Source organism: Mesoplodon bidens, assembly GCF_964165515.1.
Source record: "Mesoplodon bidens genome assembly, chromosome: Y".
In the NCBI taxonomy this organism is placed as follows: domain Eukaryota; kingdom Metazoa; phylum Chordata; class Mammalia; order Artiodactyla; family Ziphiidae; genus Mesoplodon; species Mesoplodon bidens.
Genome location: NC_138180.1, coordinates 29,847,322 through 29,865,889, shown reverse-complemented (window position 1 = coordinate 29,865,889; position 18,568 = coordinate 29,847,322).

Below are 18,568 nucleotides of genomic sequence, written 5' to 3'. Positions count from 1 at the left end.
ACCATTTTTCTAGGTCCCACATATAGGCATTAATAAACAATATTTGTTTTTCTCTTTCTGACTTACTTCACTCTGCATGACAGTCTCTAGATCCATCAACTTCTCTACAAATGACCGTTTCATTCCTTTTTATGGCTGAGTAATATTCCATTTTATATATGTACCACATCTTCATCCATTCGTCTGTCTGTGGCCATTTAGCTTGTTTCCATTACCTGGCTATTGTAAATAGTGCTGCAATGAACATTGTGGTGAATGTGTCTTTGTGATTTATGGTTTTCTCTGGGTATATGCCCAGAAGTGGGATTGCTGGATCCTATGGTAATTCTCTTTTTCGTTTTTTAAAGGAACCTCCATACTGTTCTCCATAGTGACTGTATCAATTTACATTCCCACCAATAGCGGAAGAGGGTTCCTTTTGTCCACACCCTCCCCAGAATTTGTTGTTTGTACATTATCTGATGATGCCGATTCTAACAGGTGTGAGGTCTTACCTCATTGTAGTTTTGATTTGCATTTCTCTAATAATTAGTGATGTTGAGCAGCTTTTCATGTGCGTCTTGGCCATCTCTGTGTCTTCTTTGAAGAAACGTCTCTTTAGATCTTCTGCCCATTTTTGTATTGGGTTGTTTGTTTTATTAATATTAAGCTGCATGAGCTGTTTATATATATTGGAGATTAAACCTTTGTCCATTGATTCGTTTGTGAACGTTTTCGCCCATTCTGAGGGTTGCCTTTTTCCATTCCCGTATTTTTAACAAAGAAAGAAAGAAAGCAAAAGAAGCAGAACACTAATGTGCGTGAAATATGCCTCTTGAAACTGTCGTTTTGAAATATGGACGTCTTTTGAATTTTTTGGTCGATATATGACCCCAGGATTTCTTTTCAGGGCAGGTGTCATTTACAGGCCTGTAATGATTTGGAATATCCACTGACCATTAGCGATGGGATTAAAGCTGCAGTTGTGAGAAACGGCCACAAGGTGGCAGCAGTATTCCCTTACCAAATCTGGTTACTAGGGCAGCAGAGCCTCAATGGAAGTCGCGTTCTAGATTGGAATGTAGAACGGAATGTGCCAGGAGAAAGCCCCTCAAGTGTGTCTCACTACTTCTTGTTCTTGTTTTTAATTTAATTTTTTATTTTTTATTACAGCAAGTTTGAGTACAACGTTTAGCTTGTTGTAGGTGTGCAAGAGGAGGTTCTTTTACACATATACATATGTCTGTTCTTCCTGGGATCCTTTTCCCATGTACGTTATGACAGAATGTTGAGTAGTCTTCTCTTGGTACTCCGTAGGTCTTTGGTGATTATATACGTCTACGGTGTTTCTATATGTCTGTTAACCCCAATATCGTAATGAATTCAATCCTCACACCTTTCCTTTGGTGAACCATAAGTTTGTTTAATGAATCTGTGATTGCCCTTCTCCATGGAAATATCTGCCCTGGTATCAATTTATAGGTAACACCTATAAGTGATATGATATGATATGTGTCGTTCACTTTCTGACTTACTCCAAGTCACGTGATTACCTCGAGACTCATCTACAGTGCTGCAAATGGCATTGTGTCCTTTTCCTCCTTGGCGAATATTCTGTCTTAGCGAGGTCCATTTTCTGCAATGTGATTCCCTGAGGGCTGAGGATTAGCTGCCCTGGGCAGCCTGACCCTGCCGGCAAGCCCTCCCCAGGTGTGCCTGGGTTGAGGTCAATATAAACAGCACTCCAGGCAGCAATAGCCCCTGCAGCTGTGCCTGACTCCATATTCTCTGCCCCGTCAGCAGTCTCGGGGCTGTGCTGGTGGGAGGTTGTGAGTGTCCACGGCTTTGTGGGTGGCCCGGTGTGAGTGGGGCTCTGCTGGACTTTCGGCAGGAGTTGCCAGGCTGCCACCTGTAAAGAAGAGGATGTGTCACCCATAACTTCCACTGGAATATCTCTCCGGGCTGAGGTGAGGAAGGAAAAAAAGGAGTGGGGGCCGGGACAGGAGGGGTATCTCAGGCAGGGCAATTGAAAGCTTCCAGAAGAGCGCCCGTGGCTAGGACTATCCTGGCTGACATGCAGGCACCAAGTTGGCCTGCGTGCCCTCGCTGCTGAGGCTCCACGGCCCTCCCTCTAGGCTCTCAAGCCCTTGTACATATTCAGGTGTTTCACCTGGGAAGGGTGGGAACAGTTGAGCAGCAGCTGGCCTGGGGCTCAGCTCACGTTTACTCACAGAGGCCTCGGCACGGTCCCCCAGCTTTGCAATAAGGACGCTCCTTGCGTGGGCGGGCGGGGCTGCTGGCTGTATGGGAGATGATTCCACACCTCTGACCAATTTCAGAATTGTTTACCACTGGAGCAATGCCTTGGTAATGTTTTCCTCTGTATAACTGTTACGTTCAGTTTTTTTTTTTCTTTTTAGGTTCAAGTTAGATTTTATTCCTCTTTTATGTATTTATGGATATAAGCATGGAAATAATTCATTCTTATAAATACATCAGTGTGAATGGAAGAACTTTTTTTTCTGTATTATTTTTACATTTTATTTTTAAAAAATTTGAAATTTAATTTTATTTATTTTTTTATACAGTAGTTTATTATTAGTTATCTATTTTATGCATAAACATGTATACAGGTCAATCCCAATCTCCCAACTCATCCCACCACCACCACCCCTTGGCTTCCCCCACTTTGTGTCCATACGTTTGTTCTCTACCTCTGTGTCTCTATTTCTGCCCTGCAAACCAGTTCATCTGTACCATTTTTCTAGGTTCCACATATAGGCATTAATATACAATATTTGTTTTTCTCTTTCTGACTTACTTCACTCTGCATGACAGTCTCTAGATCCATCAACTTCTCTACAAATGACCGTTTCATTCCTTTTTATGGCTGAGTAATATTCCATTTTATATATGTACCACATCTTTATCCATTCGTCTGTCTGTGGCCATTTAGCTTGCTTAAATTACCTGGCTATTGTAAATAGTGCTGCAATGAACATTGTGGTGAATGTGTCTTTGTGATTTATGGTTTTCTCTGGGTATATGCCCAGAAGAGGGATTGCTGGATCCTGTGCTAATTCTCTTTTTAGTTTTTTAAAGGAACCTCCATACTGTTCTCCATAGTGACTGTATCAATTTACATTCCCACCAATAGCGGAAGAGGGTTCCTTTTGTCCACACCCTCCCCAGAATTTGTTATTTGTAGATTATCTGATGATGCCGATTCTAACAGGTGTGAGGTCTTACCACATTGTAGTTTTGATTTGCACTTCTCTAATAATTAGTGATGTTGAGCAGCTTTTCATGTGCGTCTTGGCCATCTCTGTGTCTTCTTTGAAGAAACTTCTCTTTAGATCTTCTGCCCATTTTTGTATTGGGTCGTTTGTTTTATTAATATTAAGCTGCATGAGCTGTTTATATATATTGGAGATTAAACCTTTGTCCATTGATTCGCTTGTGAACGTTTTCGCCCATTCTGAGGGTTGCCTTTTTCCATTCCCGTTTTTTTAACAAAGAAAGAAAGAAAGCAAAAGAAGCAGAACACTAATGTGCGTGAAATATGCCTCTTGAAACTGTCGTTTTGAAATATGGACGTCTTTTGAATTTTTTGGTCGATATATGACCCCAGGATTTGTTTTCAGGGCAGGTGTCATTTACAGGCCTGTAATGATTTGGAATATCCACTGACCATTAGCGCTGGGATTAAAGCTGCAGTTGTGAGAAACGGCCACAAGGTGGCAGCAGTTCTCCCTTACCAAATCTGGTTACTAGGGCAGCAGAGCCTCAATGGAAGTCGAGTTCTAGATTGGAATGTAGAACGGAATGTGCCAGGAGAAAGCCCCTCAAGTGTGTCTCACTACTTCTTGTTCTTGTTTTTAATTTAATTTTTTATTTTTTATTACAGCAAGTTTGAGTACATCGTTTAGCTTGTTGTAGGTGTGCAAGAGGTGGTTCTTTTACACATATACATATGTCTGTTCTTCCTGGGATCCTTTTCCCATGTACGTTATGACAGAATGTTGAGTAGTCTTCTCTTGGTACTCCGTAGGTCTTTGGTGATTATATACTTCTACAGTGTTTGTATATGTCTGTTAACCCCAATATCGTAATGAATTCAATCCTCACACCTTTCCTTTGGTGAACCATAAGTTTGTTTAATGAATCTGTGATTGCCCTTCTCCGTGGAAATATCTGCCCTGGTATCAATTTATAGGTAACACCTATAAGTGATATGATATGATATGTGTCTTTACTTTCTGACTTACTCCAAGTCACGTGATTACCTCGAGACTCATCTACGGTGCTGCGAATGGCATTGTGTCCTTTTTTTCCTTGGCGAATATTCTGTCTTAGCGAGGTCCATTTTCTGCAATGTGATTCCCTGAGGGCTGAGAATTAGCTGCACTGGGCAGCCTGACCCTGCCGGCAAGCCCTCCCCAGGTGTGCCAGCGTTGAGGTCAATATAAACAGCACTCCAGGCAGCAATAGCCACTGCAGCTGTGCCTGACTCCATATTCTCTGCACCATCAGCAGTCTCGGGGCTGTGCTGGTGGGAGGGTGTGAGGGTCCACGGCTTTGTGCGTGGCCCGGTGTGAGTGGGGCTCTGCTGGACTTTCGGCAGGAGTTGCCAGGCTGCCACCTGTAAAGAAGAGGATGTGTCACCCATAACTTCCACTGGAATATCTCTCCGGGCTGAGGTGAGGAAGGAAAAAAAGGAGTGGGGGCCGGGACAGGAGGGGTATCTCAGGCAGGGCAATGGAAATCTTCCAGAAGAGCGCCCGTGGCCAGGACCATCCTGGCTGACCTGCAGGCACCAAGTTGGCCTGCGTGCCGTCGCTGGTGTGGCTCCACGGCCCTTCCTCTAGGCTTTCAAGCCCTTGTACATATTCAGGTGTTTCACCTGGGAAGGGTGGGAACAGTTCAGCAGCATCTGGCCTGGGGCTCAGCTCACGTTTACTCACAGAGGCCTGGGCACGGTCTCCCAGCTTCGCAATAAGGACGCTCCTTGCGTGGGCGGGTGGGGCTGCTGACTGTATGGGAGATGATTCCCCACCTCTGACCAATTTCACAATTGTTTACCACTGGAGCAAGTGCCTTGGTAGTGTTTTCCTCTGTATAACTGTTAGGTTCAGTTTTTTTTTTTCTTTTTTGGTTCAAGTTAGATTTTATTCCTCTTTTATGTATTTATAGATATAAGCATGGAAATAATTCATTGTTATATATACATCAGTGTGAATGGAAGAATTTTTTTTCTGTTTTATTTTTACATTTTATTTTTAAAAATTTTGAAATTTAATTTTGTTTATTTTTTTATACAGTAGGTTATTATTAGTTATCTATTTTATGCATAAACATGTATAAAGGTCAATCCCAATCTCCCAACTCATCCCACCACCACCACCCCATGGCTTCCCCCACTTTGTGTCCATACGTTAGTTCTCTACCGCTGTGTCTCTATTTCTGCCCTGCAAACCAGTTCATCTGTACCATTTTTCTAGGTCCCACATATAGGCATTAATAAACAATATTTGTTTTTCTCTTTCTGACTTACTTCACTCTGCATGACAGTCTCTAGATCCATCAACTTCTCTACAAATGACCGTTTCATTCCTTTTTATGGCTGAGTAATATTCCATTTTATATATGTACCACATCTTTATCCATTCGTCTGTCTGTGGCCATTTAGGTTGCTTCCATTACCTGGCTATTGTAAATAGTGCTGCAATGAACATTGTGGTGAATGTGTCTTTGTGATTTATGGTTTTCTCTGGGTATATGCCCAGAAGTGGGATTGCTGGATCCTATGGTAATTCTCTTTTTCGTTTTTTAAAGGAACCTCCATACTGTTCTCCATAGTGACTGTATCAATTTACATTCCCACCAATAGCGGAAGAGGGTTCCTTTTGTCCACACCCTCCCCAGAAGTTGTTGTTTGTAGATTATCTGATGATACCGATTCTAACAGGTGTGAGGTCTTACCTCATTGTAGTTTTGATTTGCATTTCTCTAATAATTAGTGATGTTGAGCAGCTTTTCATGTGCGTCTTGGCCATCTCTGTGTCTTCTTTGAAGAAACTTCTCTTTAGATCTTCTGCCCATTTTTGTATTGGGTTGTTTGTTTTATTAATATTAAGCTGCATGAGCTGTTTATATATATTGGAGATTAAACCTTTGTCCATTGATTCGTTTGTGAACGTTTTCGCCCATTCTGAGGGTTGCCTTTTTCCATTCCCGTATTTTTAACAAAGAAAGAAAGAAAGCAAAAGAAGCAGAACACTAATGTGCGTGAAATATGCCTCTTGAAACTGTCGTTTTGAAATATGGACGTCTTTTGAATTTTGTGGTCGATATATGACCCCAGGATTTCTTTTCAGGGCAGGTGTCATTTACAGGCCTGTAATGATTTGGAATATCCACTGACCATTAGCGCTGGGATTAGCTGCTGTTGTGTGAAACGGCCACAAGGTGGCAGCAGTTCTCCCTAACCAAATCTGGTTGCTAGGGCAGCAGAGCCTCAATGGAAGTCGCGTTCTAGTTTGGAATGTAGAACGGAATGTGCCAGGAGAAAGCCCCTCAAGTGTGTCTCACTACTTCTTGTTCTTGTTTTTAATTTAATTTTTTATTTTTTATTACAGCAAGTTTGAGTACAACGTTTAGCTTGTTGTAGGTGTGCAAGAGGAGGTTCTTTTACACATATACATATGTCTGTTCTTCCTGGGATCCTTTTCCCATGTACGTTATGACAGAATGTTGAGTAGTCTTCTCTTGGTACTCCGTAGGTCTTTGGTGATTATATACTTCTACAGTGTTTGTATATGTCTGTTAACCCCAATATCGTAATGAATTCAATCCTCACACCTTTCCTTTGGTGAACCATAAGTTTGTTTAATGAATCTGTGATTGCCCTTCTCCGTGGAAATATCTGCCCTGGTATCAATTTATAGGTAACACCTATAAGTGATATGATATGATATGTGTCTTTCACTTTCTGACTTACTCCAAGTCACGTGATTACCTCGAGACTCATCTACGGTGCTACAAATGGCATTGTGTCCTTTTTTTCCTTGGCGAATATTCTGTCTTAGCGAGGTCCATTTTCTGCAATGTGATTCCCTGAGGGCTGAGGATAAGCTGCCCTGGGCAGCCTGACCCTGCCGGCAAGCCCTCCCCAGGTGTGCCAGCGTTGAGGTCAATATAAACAGCACTCCAGTCAGCAATAGCCACTGCAGCTGTGCCTGACTCCATATTCTCTGCACCATCAGCAGTCTCGGGGCTGTGCTGGTGGGAGGGTGTGAGGGTCCACGGCTTTGTGCGTGGCCCGGTGTGAGTGGGGCTCTGCTGGATTTTCGGCAGGAGTTGCCAGGCTGCCACCTGTAAAGAAGAGGATGTGTCACCCATAACTTCCACTGGAATATCTCTCCGGGCTGAGGTGAGGAAGGAAAAAAAGGAGTGGCGGCCGGGACAGGAGGGGTATCTCAGGCAGGGCAATGGAAATCTTCCAGAAGAGCGCCCGTGGCCAGGACCATCCTGGCTGACCTGCAGGCACCAAGTTGGCCTGCGTGCCGTCGCTGGTGTGGCTCCACGGCCCTTCCTCTAGGCTTTCAAGCCCTTGTACATATTCAGGTGTTTCACCTGGGAAGGGTGGGAACAGTTCAGCAGCATCTGGCCTGGGGCTCAGCTCACGTTTACTCACAGAGGCCTGGGCACGGTCTCCCAGCTTCGCAATAAGGACGCTCCTTGCGTGGGCGGGTGGGGCTGCTGACTGTATGGGAGATGATTCCCCACCTCTGACCAATTTCACAATTGTTTACCACTGGAGCAAGTGCCTTGGTAGTGTTTTCCTCTGTATAACTGTTAGGTTCAGTTTTTTTTTTCTTTTTTGGTTCAAGTTAGATTTTATTCCTCTTTTATGTATTTATAGATATAAGCATGGAAATAATTCATTGTTATATATACATCAGTGTGAATGGAAGAATTTTTTTCTGTTTTATTTTTACATTTTAATTTTAAAAATTTTGAAATTTAATTTTGTTTATTTTTTTATACCGTAGGTTATTATTAGTTATCTATTTTATGCATAAACATGTATACAGGTCAATCCCAATCTCCCAACTCATCCCACCACCACCACCCCATGGCTTCCCCCACTTTGTGTCCATACGTTAGTTCTCTACCTCTGTGTCTCTATTTCTGCCCTGCAAACCAGTTCATCTGTACCATTTTTCTAGGTCCCACATATAGGCATTAATAAACAATATTTGTTTTTCTCTTTCTGACTTACTTCACTCTGCATGACAGTCTCTAGATCCATCAACTTCTCTACAAATGACCGTTTCATTCCTTTTTATGGCTGAGTAATATTCCATTTTATATATGTACCACATCTTCATCCATTCGTCTGTCTGTGGCCATTTAGCTTGTTTCCATTACCTGGCTATTGTAAATAGTGCTGCAATGAACATTGTGGTGAATGTGTCTTTGTGATTTATGGTTTTCTCTGGGTATATGCCCAGAAGTGGGATTGCTGGATCCTATGGTAATTCTCTTTTTCGTTTTTTAAAGGAACCTCCATACTGTTCTCCATAGTGACTGTATCAATTTACATTCCCACCAATAGCGGAAGAGGGTTCCTTTTGTCCACACCCTCCCCAGAATTTGTTGTTTGTACATTATCTGATGATGCCGATTCTAACAGGTGTGAGGTCTTACCTCATTGTAGTTTTGATTTGCATTTCTCTAATAATTAGTGATGTTGAGCAGCTTTTCATGTGCGTCTTGGCCATCTCTGTGTCTTCTTTGAAGAAACGTCTCTTTAGATCTTCTGCCCATTTTTGTATTGGGTTGTTTGTTTTATTAATATTAAGCTGCATGAGCTGTTTATATATATTGGAGATTAAACCTTTGTCCATTGATTCGTTTGTGAACGTTTTCGCCCATTCTGAGGGTTGCCTTTTTCCATTCCCGTATTTTTAACAAAGAAAGAAAGAAAGCAAAAGAAGCAGAACACTACTGTGCGTGAAATATGCCTCTTGAAACTGTCGTTTTGAAATATGGACGTCTTTTGAATTTTTTGGTCGATATATGACCCCAGGATTTCTTTTCAGGGCAGGTGTCATTTACAGGCCTGTAATGATTTGGAATATCCACTGACCATTAGCGATGGGATTAAAGCTGCAGTTGTGAGAAACGGCCACAAGGTGGCAGCAGTATTCCCTTACCAAATCTGGTTACTAGGGCAGCAGAGCCTCAATGGAAGTCGCGTTCTAGATTGGAATGTAGAACGGAATGTGCCAGGAGAAAGCCCCTCAAGTGTGTCTCACTACTTCTTGTTCTTGTTTTTAATTTAATTTTTTATTTTTTATTACAGCAAGTTTGAGTACAACGTTTAGCTTGTTGTAGGTGTGCAAGAGGAGGTTCTTTTACACATATACATATGTCTGTTCTTCCTGGGATCCTTTTCCCATGTACGTTATGACAGAATGTTGAGTAGTCTTCTCTTGGTACTCCGTAGGTCTTTGGTGATTATATACGTCTACGGTGTTTCTATATGTCTGTTAACCCCAATATCGTAATGAATTCAATCCTCACACCTTTCCTTTGGTGAACCATAAGTTTGTTTAATGAATCTGTGATTGCCCTTCTCCATGGAAATATCTGCCCTGGTATCAATTTATAGGTAACACCTATAAGTGATATGATATGATATGTGTCGTTCACTTTCTGACTTACTCCAAGTCACGTGAATCCCTCGAGACTCATCTACAGTGCTGCAAATGGCATTGTGTCCTTTTTCTCCTTGGCGAATATTCTGTCTTAGCGAGGTCCATTTTCTGCAATGTGATTCCCTGAGGGCTGAGGATTAGCTGCCCTGGGCAGCCTGACCCTGCCGGCAAGCCCTCCCCAGGTGTGCCTGGGTTGAGGTCAATATAAACAGCACTCCAGGCAGCAATAGCCCCTGCAGCTGTGCCTGACTCCATATTCTCTGCCCCGTCAGCAGTCTCGGGGCTGTGCTGGTGGGAGGTTGTGAGTGTCCACGGCTTTCTGGGTGGCCCGGTGTGAGTGGGGCTCTGCTGGACTTTCGGCAGGAGTTGCCAGGCTGCCACCTGTAAAGAAGAGGATGTGTCACCCATAACTTCCACTGGAATATCTCTCCGGGCTGAGGTGAGGAAGGAAAAAAAGGAGTGGGGGCCGGGACAGGAGGGGTATCTCAGGCAGGGCAATGGAAAGCTTCCAGAAGAGCGCCCGTGGCTAGGACTATCCTGGCTGACATGCAAGCACCAAGTTGGCCTGCGTGCCGTCGCTGGTGAGGCTCCACGGCCCTCCCTCTAGGCTCTCAAGCCCTTGTACATATTCAGGTGTTTCACCAGGGAAGGGTGGGAACAGTTGAGCAGCAGCTGGCCTGGGGCTCAGCTCACGTTTACTCACAGAGGCCTCGGCACGGTCCCCCAGCTTTGCAATAAGGACGCTCCTTGCGTGGGCGGGCGGGGCTGCTGGCTGTATGGGAGATGATTCCCCACCTCTGACCAAATTCAGAATTGTTTACCACTGGAGCAATGCCTTGGTAATGTTTTCCTCTGTATAACTGTTACGTTCAGTTTTTTTTTTCTTTTTAGGTTCAAGTTAGATTTTATTCCTCTTTTATGTATTTATGGATATAAGCATGGAAATAATTCATTCTTATAAATACATCAGTGTGAATGGAAGAACTTTTTTTTCTGTATTATTTTTACATTTTATTTTTAAAAAATTTGAAATTTAATTTTATTTATTTTTTTATACAGTAGTTTATTATTAGTTATCTATTTTATGCATAAACATGTATACAGGTCAATCCCAATCTCCCAACTCATCCCACCACCACCACCCCTTGGCTTCCCCCACTTTGTGTCCATACGTTTGTTCTCTACCTCTGTGTCTCTATTTCTGCCCTGCAAACCAGTTCATCTGTACCATTTTTCTAGGTTCCACATATAGGCATAAATATACAATATTTGTTTTTCTCTTTCTGACTTACTTCACTCTGCATGACAGTCTCTAGATCCATCAACTTCTCTACAAATGACCGTTTCATTCCTTTTTATGGCTGAGTAATATTCCATTTTATATATGTACCACATCTTTATCCATTCGTCTGTCTGTGGCCATTTAGCTTGCTTCCATTACCTGGCTATTGTAAATAGTGCTGCAATGAACATTGTGGTGAATGTGTCTTTGTGATTTATGGTTTTCTCTGGGTATATGCCCAGAAGAGGGATTGCTGGATCCTATGGTAATTCTCTTTTTAGTTTTTTAAAGGAACCTCCATACTGTTCTCCATAGTGACTGTATCAATTTACATTCCCACCAATAGCGGAAGAGGGTTCCTTTTGTCCACACCCTCCCCAGAATTTGTTATTTGTAGATTATCTGATGATGCCGATTCTAACAGGTGTGAGGTCTTACCACATTGTAGTTTTGATTTGCACTTCTCTAATAATTAGTGATGTTGAGCAGCTTTTCATGTGCGTCTTGGCCATCTCTGTGTCTTCTTTGAAGAAACGTCTCTTTAGATCTTCTGCCCATTTTTGTATTGGGTTGTTTCTTTTATTAATATTAAGCTGCATGAGCTGTTTATATATATTGGAGATTAAACCTTTGTCCATTGATTCGCTTGTGAACGTTTTCGCCCATTCTGAGGGTTGCCTTTTTCCATTCCCGTTTTTTTAACAAAGAAAGAAAGAAAGCAAAAGAAGGAGAACACTAATGTGCGTGAAATATGCCTCTTGAAACTGTCGTTTTGAAATATGGACGTCTTTTGAATTTTTTGGTCTATATATGACCCCAGGATTTCTTTTCAGGGCAGGTGTCATTTACAGGGCTGTAATGATTTGGAATATCCACTGACCATTAGCGCTGGGATTAAAGCTGCAGTTGTGAGAAACGGCCAATAGGTGGCAGCAGTTCTCCCTTACCAAATCTGGTTACTAGGGCAGCAGAGCCTCAATGGAAGTCGCTGTTCTAGATTGGAATGTAGAACGGAATGTGCCAGGAGAAAGCCCCTCAAGTGTGTCTCACTACTTCTTGTTCTTGTTTTTAATTTAATTTTTTATTTTTTATTACTGCAAGTTTGAGTACATCGTTTAGCTTGTTGTAGGTGTGCAAGAGGTGGTTCTTTTACACATATACATATGTCTGTTCTTCCTGGGATCCTTTTCCCATGTACGTTATGACAGAATGTTGAGTAGTCTTCTCTTGGTACTCCGTAGGTCTTTGGTGATTATATACTTCTACAGTGTTTGTATATGTCTGTTAACCCCAATATCGTAATGAATTCAATCCTCACACCTTTCCTTTGGTGAACCATAAGTTTGTTTAATGAATCTGTGATTGCCCTTCTCCGTGGAAATATCTGCCCTGGTATCAATTTATAGGTAACACCTATAAGTGATATGATATGATATGTGTCTTTCACTTTCTGACTTACTCCAAGTCACGTGATTACCTCGAGACTCATCTACGGTGCTGCAAATGGCATTGTGTCCTTTTTTTCCTTGGCGAATATTCTGTCTTAGCGAGGTCCATTTTCTGCAATGTGATTCCCTGAGGGCTGAGGATTAGCTGCCCTGGGCAGCCTGACCCTGCCGGCAAGCCCTCCCCAGGTGTGCCAGCGTTGAGGTCAATATAAACAGCACTCCAGGCAGCAATAGCCACTGCAGCTGTGCCTGAATCCATATTCTCTGCACCATCAGCAGTCTCGGGGCTGTGCTGGTGGGGGGGTGTGAGGGTCCACGGCTTTGTGCGTGGCCCGGTGTGAGTGGGGCTCTGCTGGACTTTCGGCAGGAGTTGCCAGGCTGCCACCTGTAAAGAAGAGGATGTGTCACCCATAACTTCCACTGGAATATCTCTCCGGGCTGAGGTGAGGAAGGAAAAAAAGGAGTGGGGGCCGAGACAGGAGGGGTATCTCAGGCAGGGCAATGGAAATCTTCCAGAAGAGCGCCCGTGGCCAGGACCATCCTGGCTGACCTGCAGGCACCAAGTTGGCCTGCGTGCCGTCGCTGGTGTGGCTCCACGGCCCTTCCTCTAGGCTTTCAAGCCCTTGTACATATTCAGGTGTTTCACCTGGGAAGGGTGGGAACAGTTCAGCAGCATCTGGCCTGGGGCTCAGCTCACGTTTACTCACAGAGGCCTGGGCACGGTCTCCCAGCTTCGCAATAAGGACGCTCCTTGCGTGGGCGGGTGGGGCTGCTGACTGTATGGGAGATGATTCCCCACCTCTGACCAATTTCACAATTGTTTACCACTGGAGCAAGTGCCTTGGTAGTGTTTTCCTCTGTATAACTGTTAGGTTCAGTTTTTTTTTTCTTTTTTGGTTCAAGTTAGATTTTATTCCTCTTTTATGTATTTATAGATATAAGCATGGAAATAATTCATTGTTATATATACATCAGTGTGAATGGAAGAATTTTTTTTCTGTTTTATTTTTACATTTTATTTTTAAAAATTTTGAAATTTAATTATGTTTATTTTTTTATACAGTAGGTTATTATTAGTTATCTATTTTATGCATAAACATGTATAAAGGTCAATCCCAATCTCCCAACTCATCCCACCACCACCACCCCATGGCTTCCCCCACTTTGTGTCCATACGTTAGTTCTCTACCTCTGTGTCTCTATTTCTGCCCTGCAAACCAGTTCATCTGTACCATTTTTCTAGGTCCCACATATAGGCATTAATAAACAATATTTGTTTTTCTCTTTCTGACTTACTTCACTCTGCATGACAGTCTGTAGATCCATCAACTTCTCTACAAATGACCGTTTCATTCCTTTTTATGGCTGAGTAATATTCCATTTTATATATGTAGCACATCTTTATCCATTCGTCTGTCTGTGGCCATTTAGCTTGCTTCCATTACCTGGCTATTGTAAATAGTGCTGCAATGAACATTGTGGTGAATGTGTCTTTGTGATTTATGGTTTTCTCTGGGTATATGCCCAGAAGTGGGATTGCTGGATCCTATGGTAATTCTCTTTTTAGTTTTTTAAAGGAACCTCCATACTGTTCTCCATAGTGACTGTATCAATTTACATTCCCACCAATAGCGGAAGAGGGTTCCTTTTGTCCACACCCTCCCCAGAATTTGTTGTTTGTAGATTATCTGATGATGCCGATTCTAACAGGTGTGAGGTCTTACCACATTGTAGTTTTGATTTGCACTTCTCTAATAATTAGTGATGTTGAGCAGCTTTTCATGTGCGTCTGGGCCATCTCTGTGTCTTCTTTGAAGAAACGTCTCTTTAGATCTTCTGCCCATTTTTGTATTGGGTTGTTTGTTTTATTAATATTAAGCTGCATGAGCTGTTTATATATATTGGAGATTAAACCTTTGTCCATTGATTCGTTTGTGAACGTTTTCGCCCCTTCTGAGGGTTGCCTTTTTCCATTCCCGTTTTTTTAACAAAGAAAGAAAGAAAGCAAAAGAAGCAGAACACTAATGTGCGTGAAATATGCCTCTTGAAACTGTCGTTTTGAAATATGGACGTCTTTTGAATTTTTTGGTCGATATATGACCCCAGGATTTGTTTTCAGGGCAGGTGTCATTTACAGGCCTGTAATGATTTGGAATATCCACTGACCATTAGCGCTGGGATTAAAGCTGCTGTTGTGTGAAACGGCCACAAGGTGGCAGCAGTTCTCCCTTACCAAATCTGGTTACTAGGGCAGCAGAGCCTCAATGGAAGTCGCGTTCTAGATTGGAATGTAGAACTCAATGTGCCAGGAGAAAGGCCCTCAAGTTTGTCTCTCTACTTCTTGTTTGTGTTTTTAATTTATTTTTTTATTTTTTATTACAGCAAGTTTGAGTACAACGTTTAGCTTGTTGTAGGTGTGCAAGAGGTGGTTCTTTTACACATATACATATGTCTGTTCTTCCTGGGGTCCTTTTCCCATGTACATTATGACAGAATGTTGAGTAGTCTTCTCTTGGTACTCCGTAGGTCTTTGGTGATTATATACGTCTACTGTGTTTGTATATGTCTGTTAACCCCAATATCGTAATGAATTCAATCCTCACACCTTTCCTTTGGTGAACCATAAGTTTGTTTAATGAATCTGTGATTGCCCTTCTCCGTGGAAATATGTGCCCTGGTATCAATTTATAGGTAATACCTATAAGTGATATGATACGATATGTGTCTTTCACTTTCTGACTTACTCCAAGTCACGTGATTACATCTAGACTCATCTACCGTGCTGCAAATGGCATTGTGTGCGTTTTTTCCTTGGCGAATATTCTGTCTTAGCGAGGTCCATTTTCTGCAATGTGATTCCCTGAGGGCTGAGGATTAGCTGACCTGGGCAGCCTGACCCTGCCGGCAAGCCCTCCCCAGGTGTGCCTGGGTTGAGGTCAATATAAACAGCACTCCAGGCAGCAATAGCCCCTGCAGATGTGCCTGACTCCATATTCTCTGCCCCGTCAGCAGTCTCGGGGCTGTGCTGGTGGGAGTGTGTGAGGGTCCACGGCTTTGTGGGTGGCCCGGTGTGAGTGGGGCTCTGCTGGACTTTCGGCAGGAGTTGCCAGGCTGCCACCTGTAAAGAAGAGGATGTGTCACCCATAACTTCCACTGGAATATCTCTCCGGGCTGAGGTGAGGAAGTTAAAAATGGAGTGGGGGCCGGGAGAGGAGGGGTATCTCAGGCAGGGCAATGGAAAGCTTCCAGTAGAGCACCCGTGGCCAGGACCATCCTGGCTGACCTGCAGACACCAAGTTGGCCTGCGTGCTGTCGCTGGTGTGGCTCCACGGCCCTTCTTCTGGGCTTTCAAGCCCTTGTACATATTCAGGTGTTTCACCTGGGAAGGGTGGGAACAGTTCAGCAGCAGCTGGCCTGGGGCTCAGCTCACGTTTACTCTCAGAGGCCTCGGCACGGTCCCCCAGCTTTGCAATAAGGACGCTCCTTGCGTGGGTGGGCGGGGCTGCTGGCTGTATGGGAGATGATTTCCCACCTCTGACCAATTTCAGAATTGTTTACCACTGGATCAAGTGCCTTGGTAGTGTTTTCCTCTGTATAGGTGTTAGGTTCAGTTTTTTTTTCTTTTTTGGTTCAAGTTAGATTTTATTACCTTTTATGTATTTATGGATATAAGCATGGAAATAATTCATTCTTATAAATACATCAGTGTGAATGGAAGAACATTTTTTCTGTTTTATTTTTACATTTTATTTTTTAAAATTTTGAAATTTAATTTTATTTATTTCTTACACAGTAGGTTATTATTAGTTATCTATTTTATGCATATACATGTATACAGGTAAATCCCAATCTCCCAACTCATCCCACCACCACCAACCCATGGCTTCCCCCACTTTGTGTCCATTCGTTTGTTCTCTACCTCTGTGTCTCTATTTCTGCCCTGCAAACCAGTTCATCTGTACCATTTTTCTAGGTTCCACATATAGGCATTAATATACAATATTTGTTTTTCTCTTTCTGACTTAATTCACTGTGTATGACAGTCTCTAGATCCATCAACTTCTCTACAATTGACCCAGTTTCATTCCTTTTTATGGCTGTGAAATATTCCATTTTATATATGTACCACATCTTTATCCATTCGTCTGTCTGTGGCCATTTAGGTTGCTTCCATTACCTGGCTATTGTAAATAGTGCTGCAATGAACATTGTGGTGAAAGTGTCTTTGTGATTTATGGTTTTCTCCGGGTATATGCCCAGAAGTGGGATTGCTGGATCCTATGGTAATTCTCTTTTTAGTTTTTTAAAGGAACCTCCATACTGTTCTCCATAGTGACTGTATCAATTTACATTCCCACCAATAGCGGAAGAGGGCCCCTTTTGTCCACACCCTCCCCAGAATTTGTTGTTTGTTGATTATCTGATGATGCCGATTCTAACAGGTGTGAGGGCTTACCTCATTGTAGTTTTGATTTGCATTTCTCTAATAATTAGTGATGTTGAGCAGCTTTTCATGTGCGTCTTGGCCATCTCTGTGTCTTCTTTGAAGAAACGTCTCTTTAGATCTTCTGCCCATTTTTTTATTGGGTTGTTTGTTTTATTAATATTAAGCTGCATGTGCTGTTTATATATATTGGAGATTAAACCTTTGTCCATTGATTCGTTTGTGAACGTTTTCGCCCCTTCTGAGGGTTGCCTTTTTCCATTCCCGTTTTTTTAACAAAGAAAGAAAGAAAGCAAAAGAAGCAGAACACTAATGTGCGTGAAATATGCCTCTTGAAACTGTCGTTTTGAAATATGGACGTCTTTTGAATTTTTTGGTCGATATATGACCCCAGGATTTGTTTTCAGGGCAGGTGTCATTTACAGGCCTGTAATGATTTGGAATATCCACTGACCATTAGCGCTGGGATTAAAGCTGCTGTTGTGTGAAACGGCCACAAGGTGGCAGCAGTTCTCCCTTACCAAATCTGGTTACTAGGGCAGCAGAGCCTCAATGGAAGTCGCGTTCTAGATTGGAATGTAGAACTCAATGTGCCAGGAGAAAGGCCCTCAAGTTTGTCTCTCTACTTCTTGTTTGTGTTTTTAATTTATTTTTTTATTTTTTATTACAGCAAGTTTGAGTACAACGTTTAGCTTGTTGTAGGTGTGCAAGAGGTGGTTCTTTTACACATATACATATGTCTGTTCTTCCTGGGGTCCTTTTCCCATGTACATTATGACAGAATGTTGAGTAGTCTTCTCTTGGTACTCCGTAGGTCTTTGGTGATTATATACGTCTACTGTGTTTGTATATGTCTGTTAACCCCAATATCGTAATGAATTCAATCCTCACACCTTTCCTTTGGTGAACCATAAGTTTGTTTAATGAATCTGTGATTGCCCTTCTCCGTGGAAATATGTGCCCTGGTATCAATTTATAGGTAATACCTATAAGTGATATGATACGATATGTGTCTTTCACTTTCTGACTTACTCCAAGTCACGTGATTACATCTAGACTCATCTACCGTGCTGCAAATGGCATTGTGTGCGTTTTTTCCTTGGCGAATATTCTGTCTTAGCGAGGTCCATTTTCTGCAATGTGATTCCCTGAGGGCTGAGGATTAGCTGACCTGGGCAGCCTGACCCTGCCGGCAAGCCCTCCCCAGGTGTGCCTGGGTTGAGGTCAATATAAACAGCACTCCAGGCAGCAATAGCCCCTGCAGATGTGCCTGACTCCATATTCTCTGCCCCGTCAGCAGTCTCGGGGCTGTGCTGGTGGGAGTGTGTGAGGGTCCACGGCTTTGTGGGTGGCCCGGTGTGAGTGGGGCTCTGCTGGACTTTCGGCAGGAGTTGCCAGGCTGCCACCTGTAAAGAAGAGGATGTGTCACCCATAACTTCCACTGGAATATCTCTCCGGGCTGAGGTGAGGAAGTTAAAAATGGAGTGGGGGCCGGGAGAGGAGGGGTATCTCAGGCAGGGCAATGGAAAGCTTCCAGTAGAGCACCCGTGGCCAGGACCATCCTGGCTGACCTGCAGACACCAAGTTGGCCTGCGTGCTGTCGCTGGTGTGGCTCCACGGCCCTTCTTCTGGGCTTTCAAGCCCTTGTACATATTCAGGTGTTTCACCTGGGAAGGGTGGGAACAGTTCA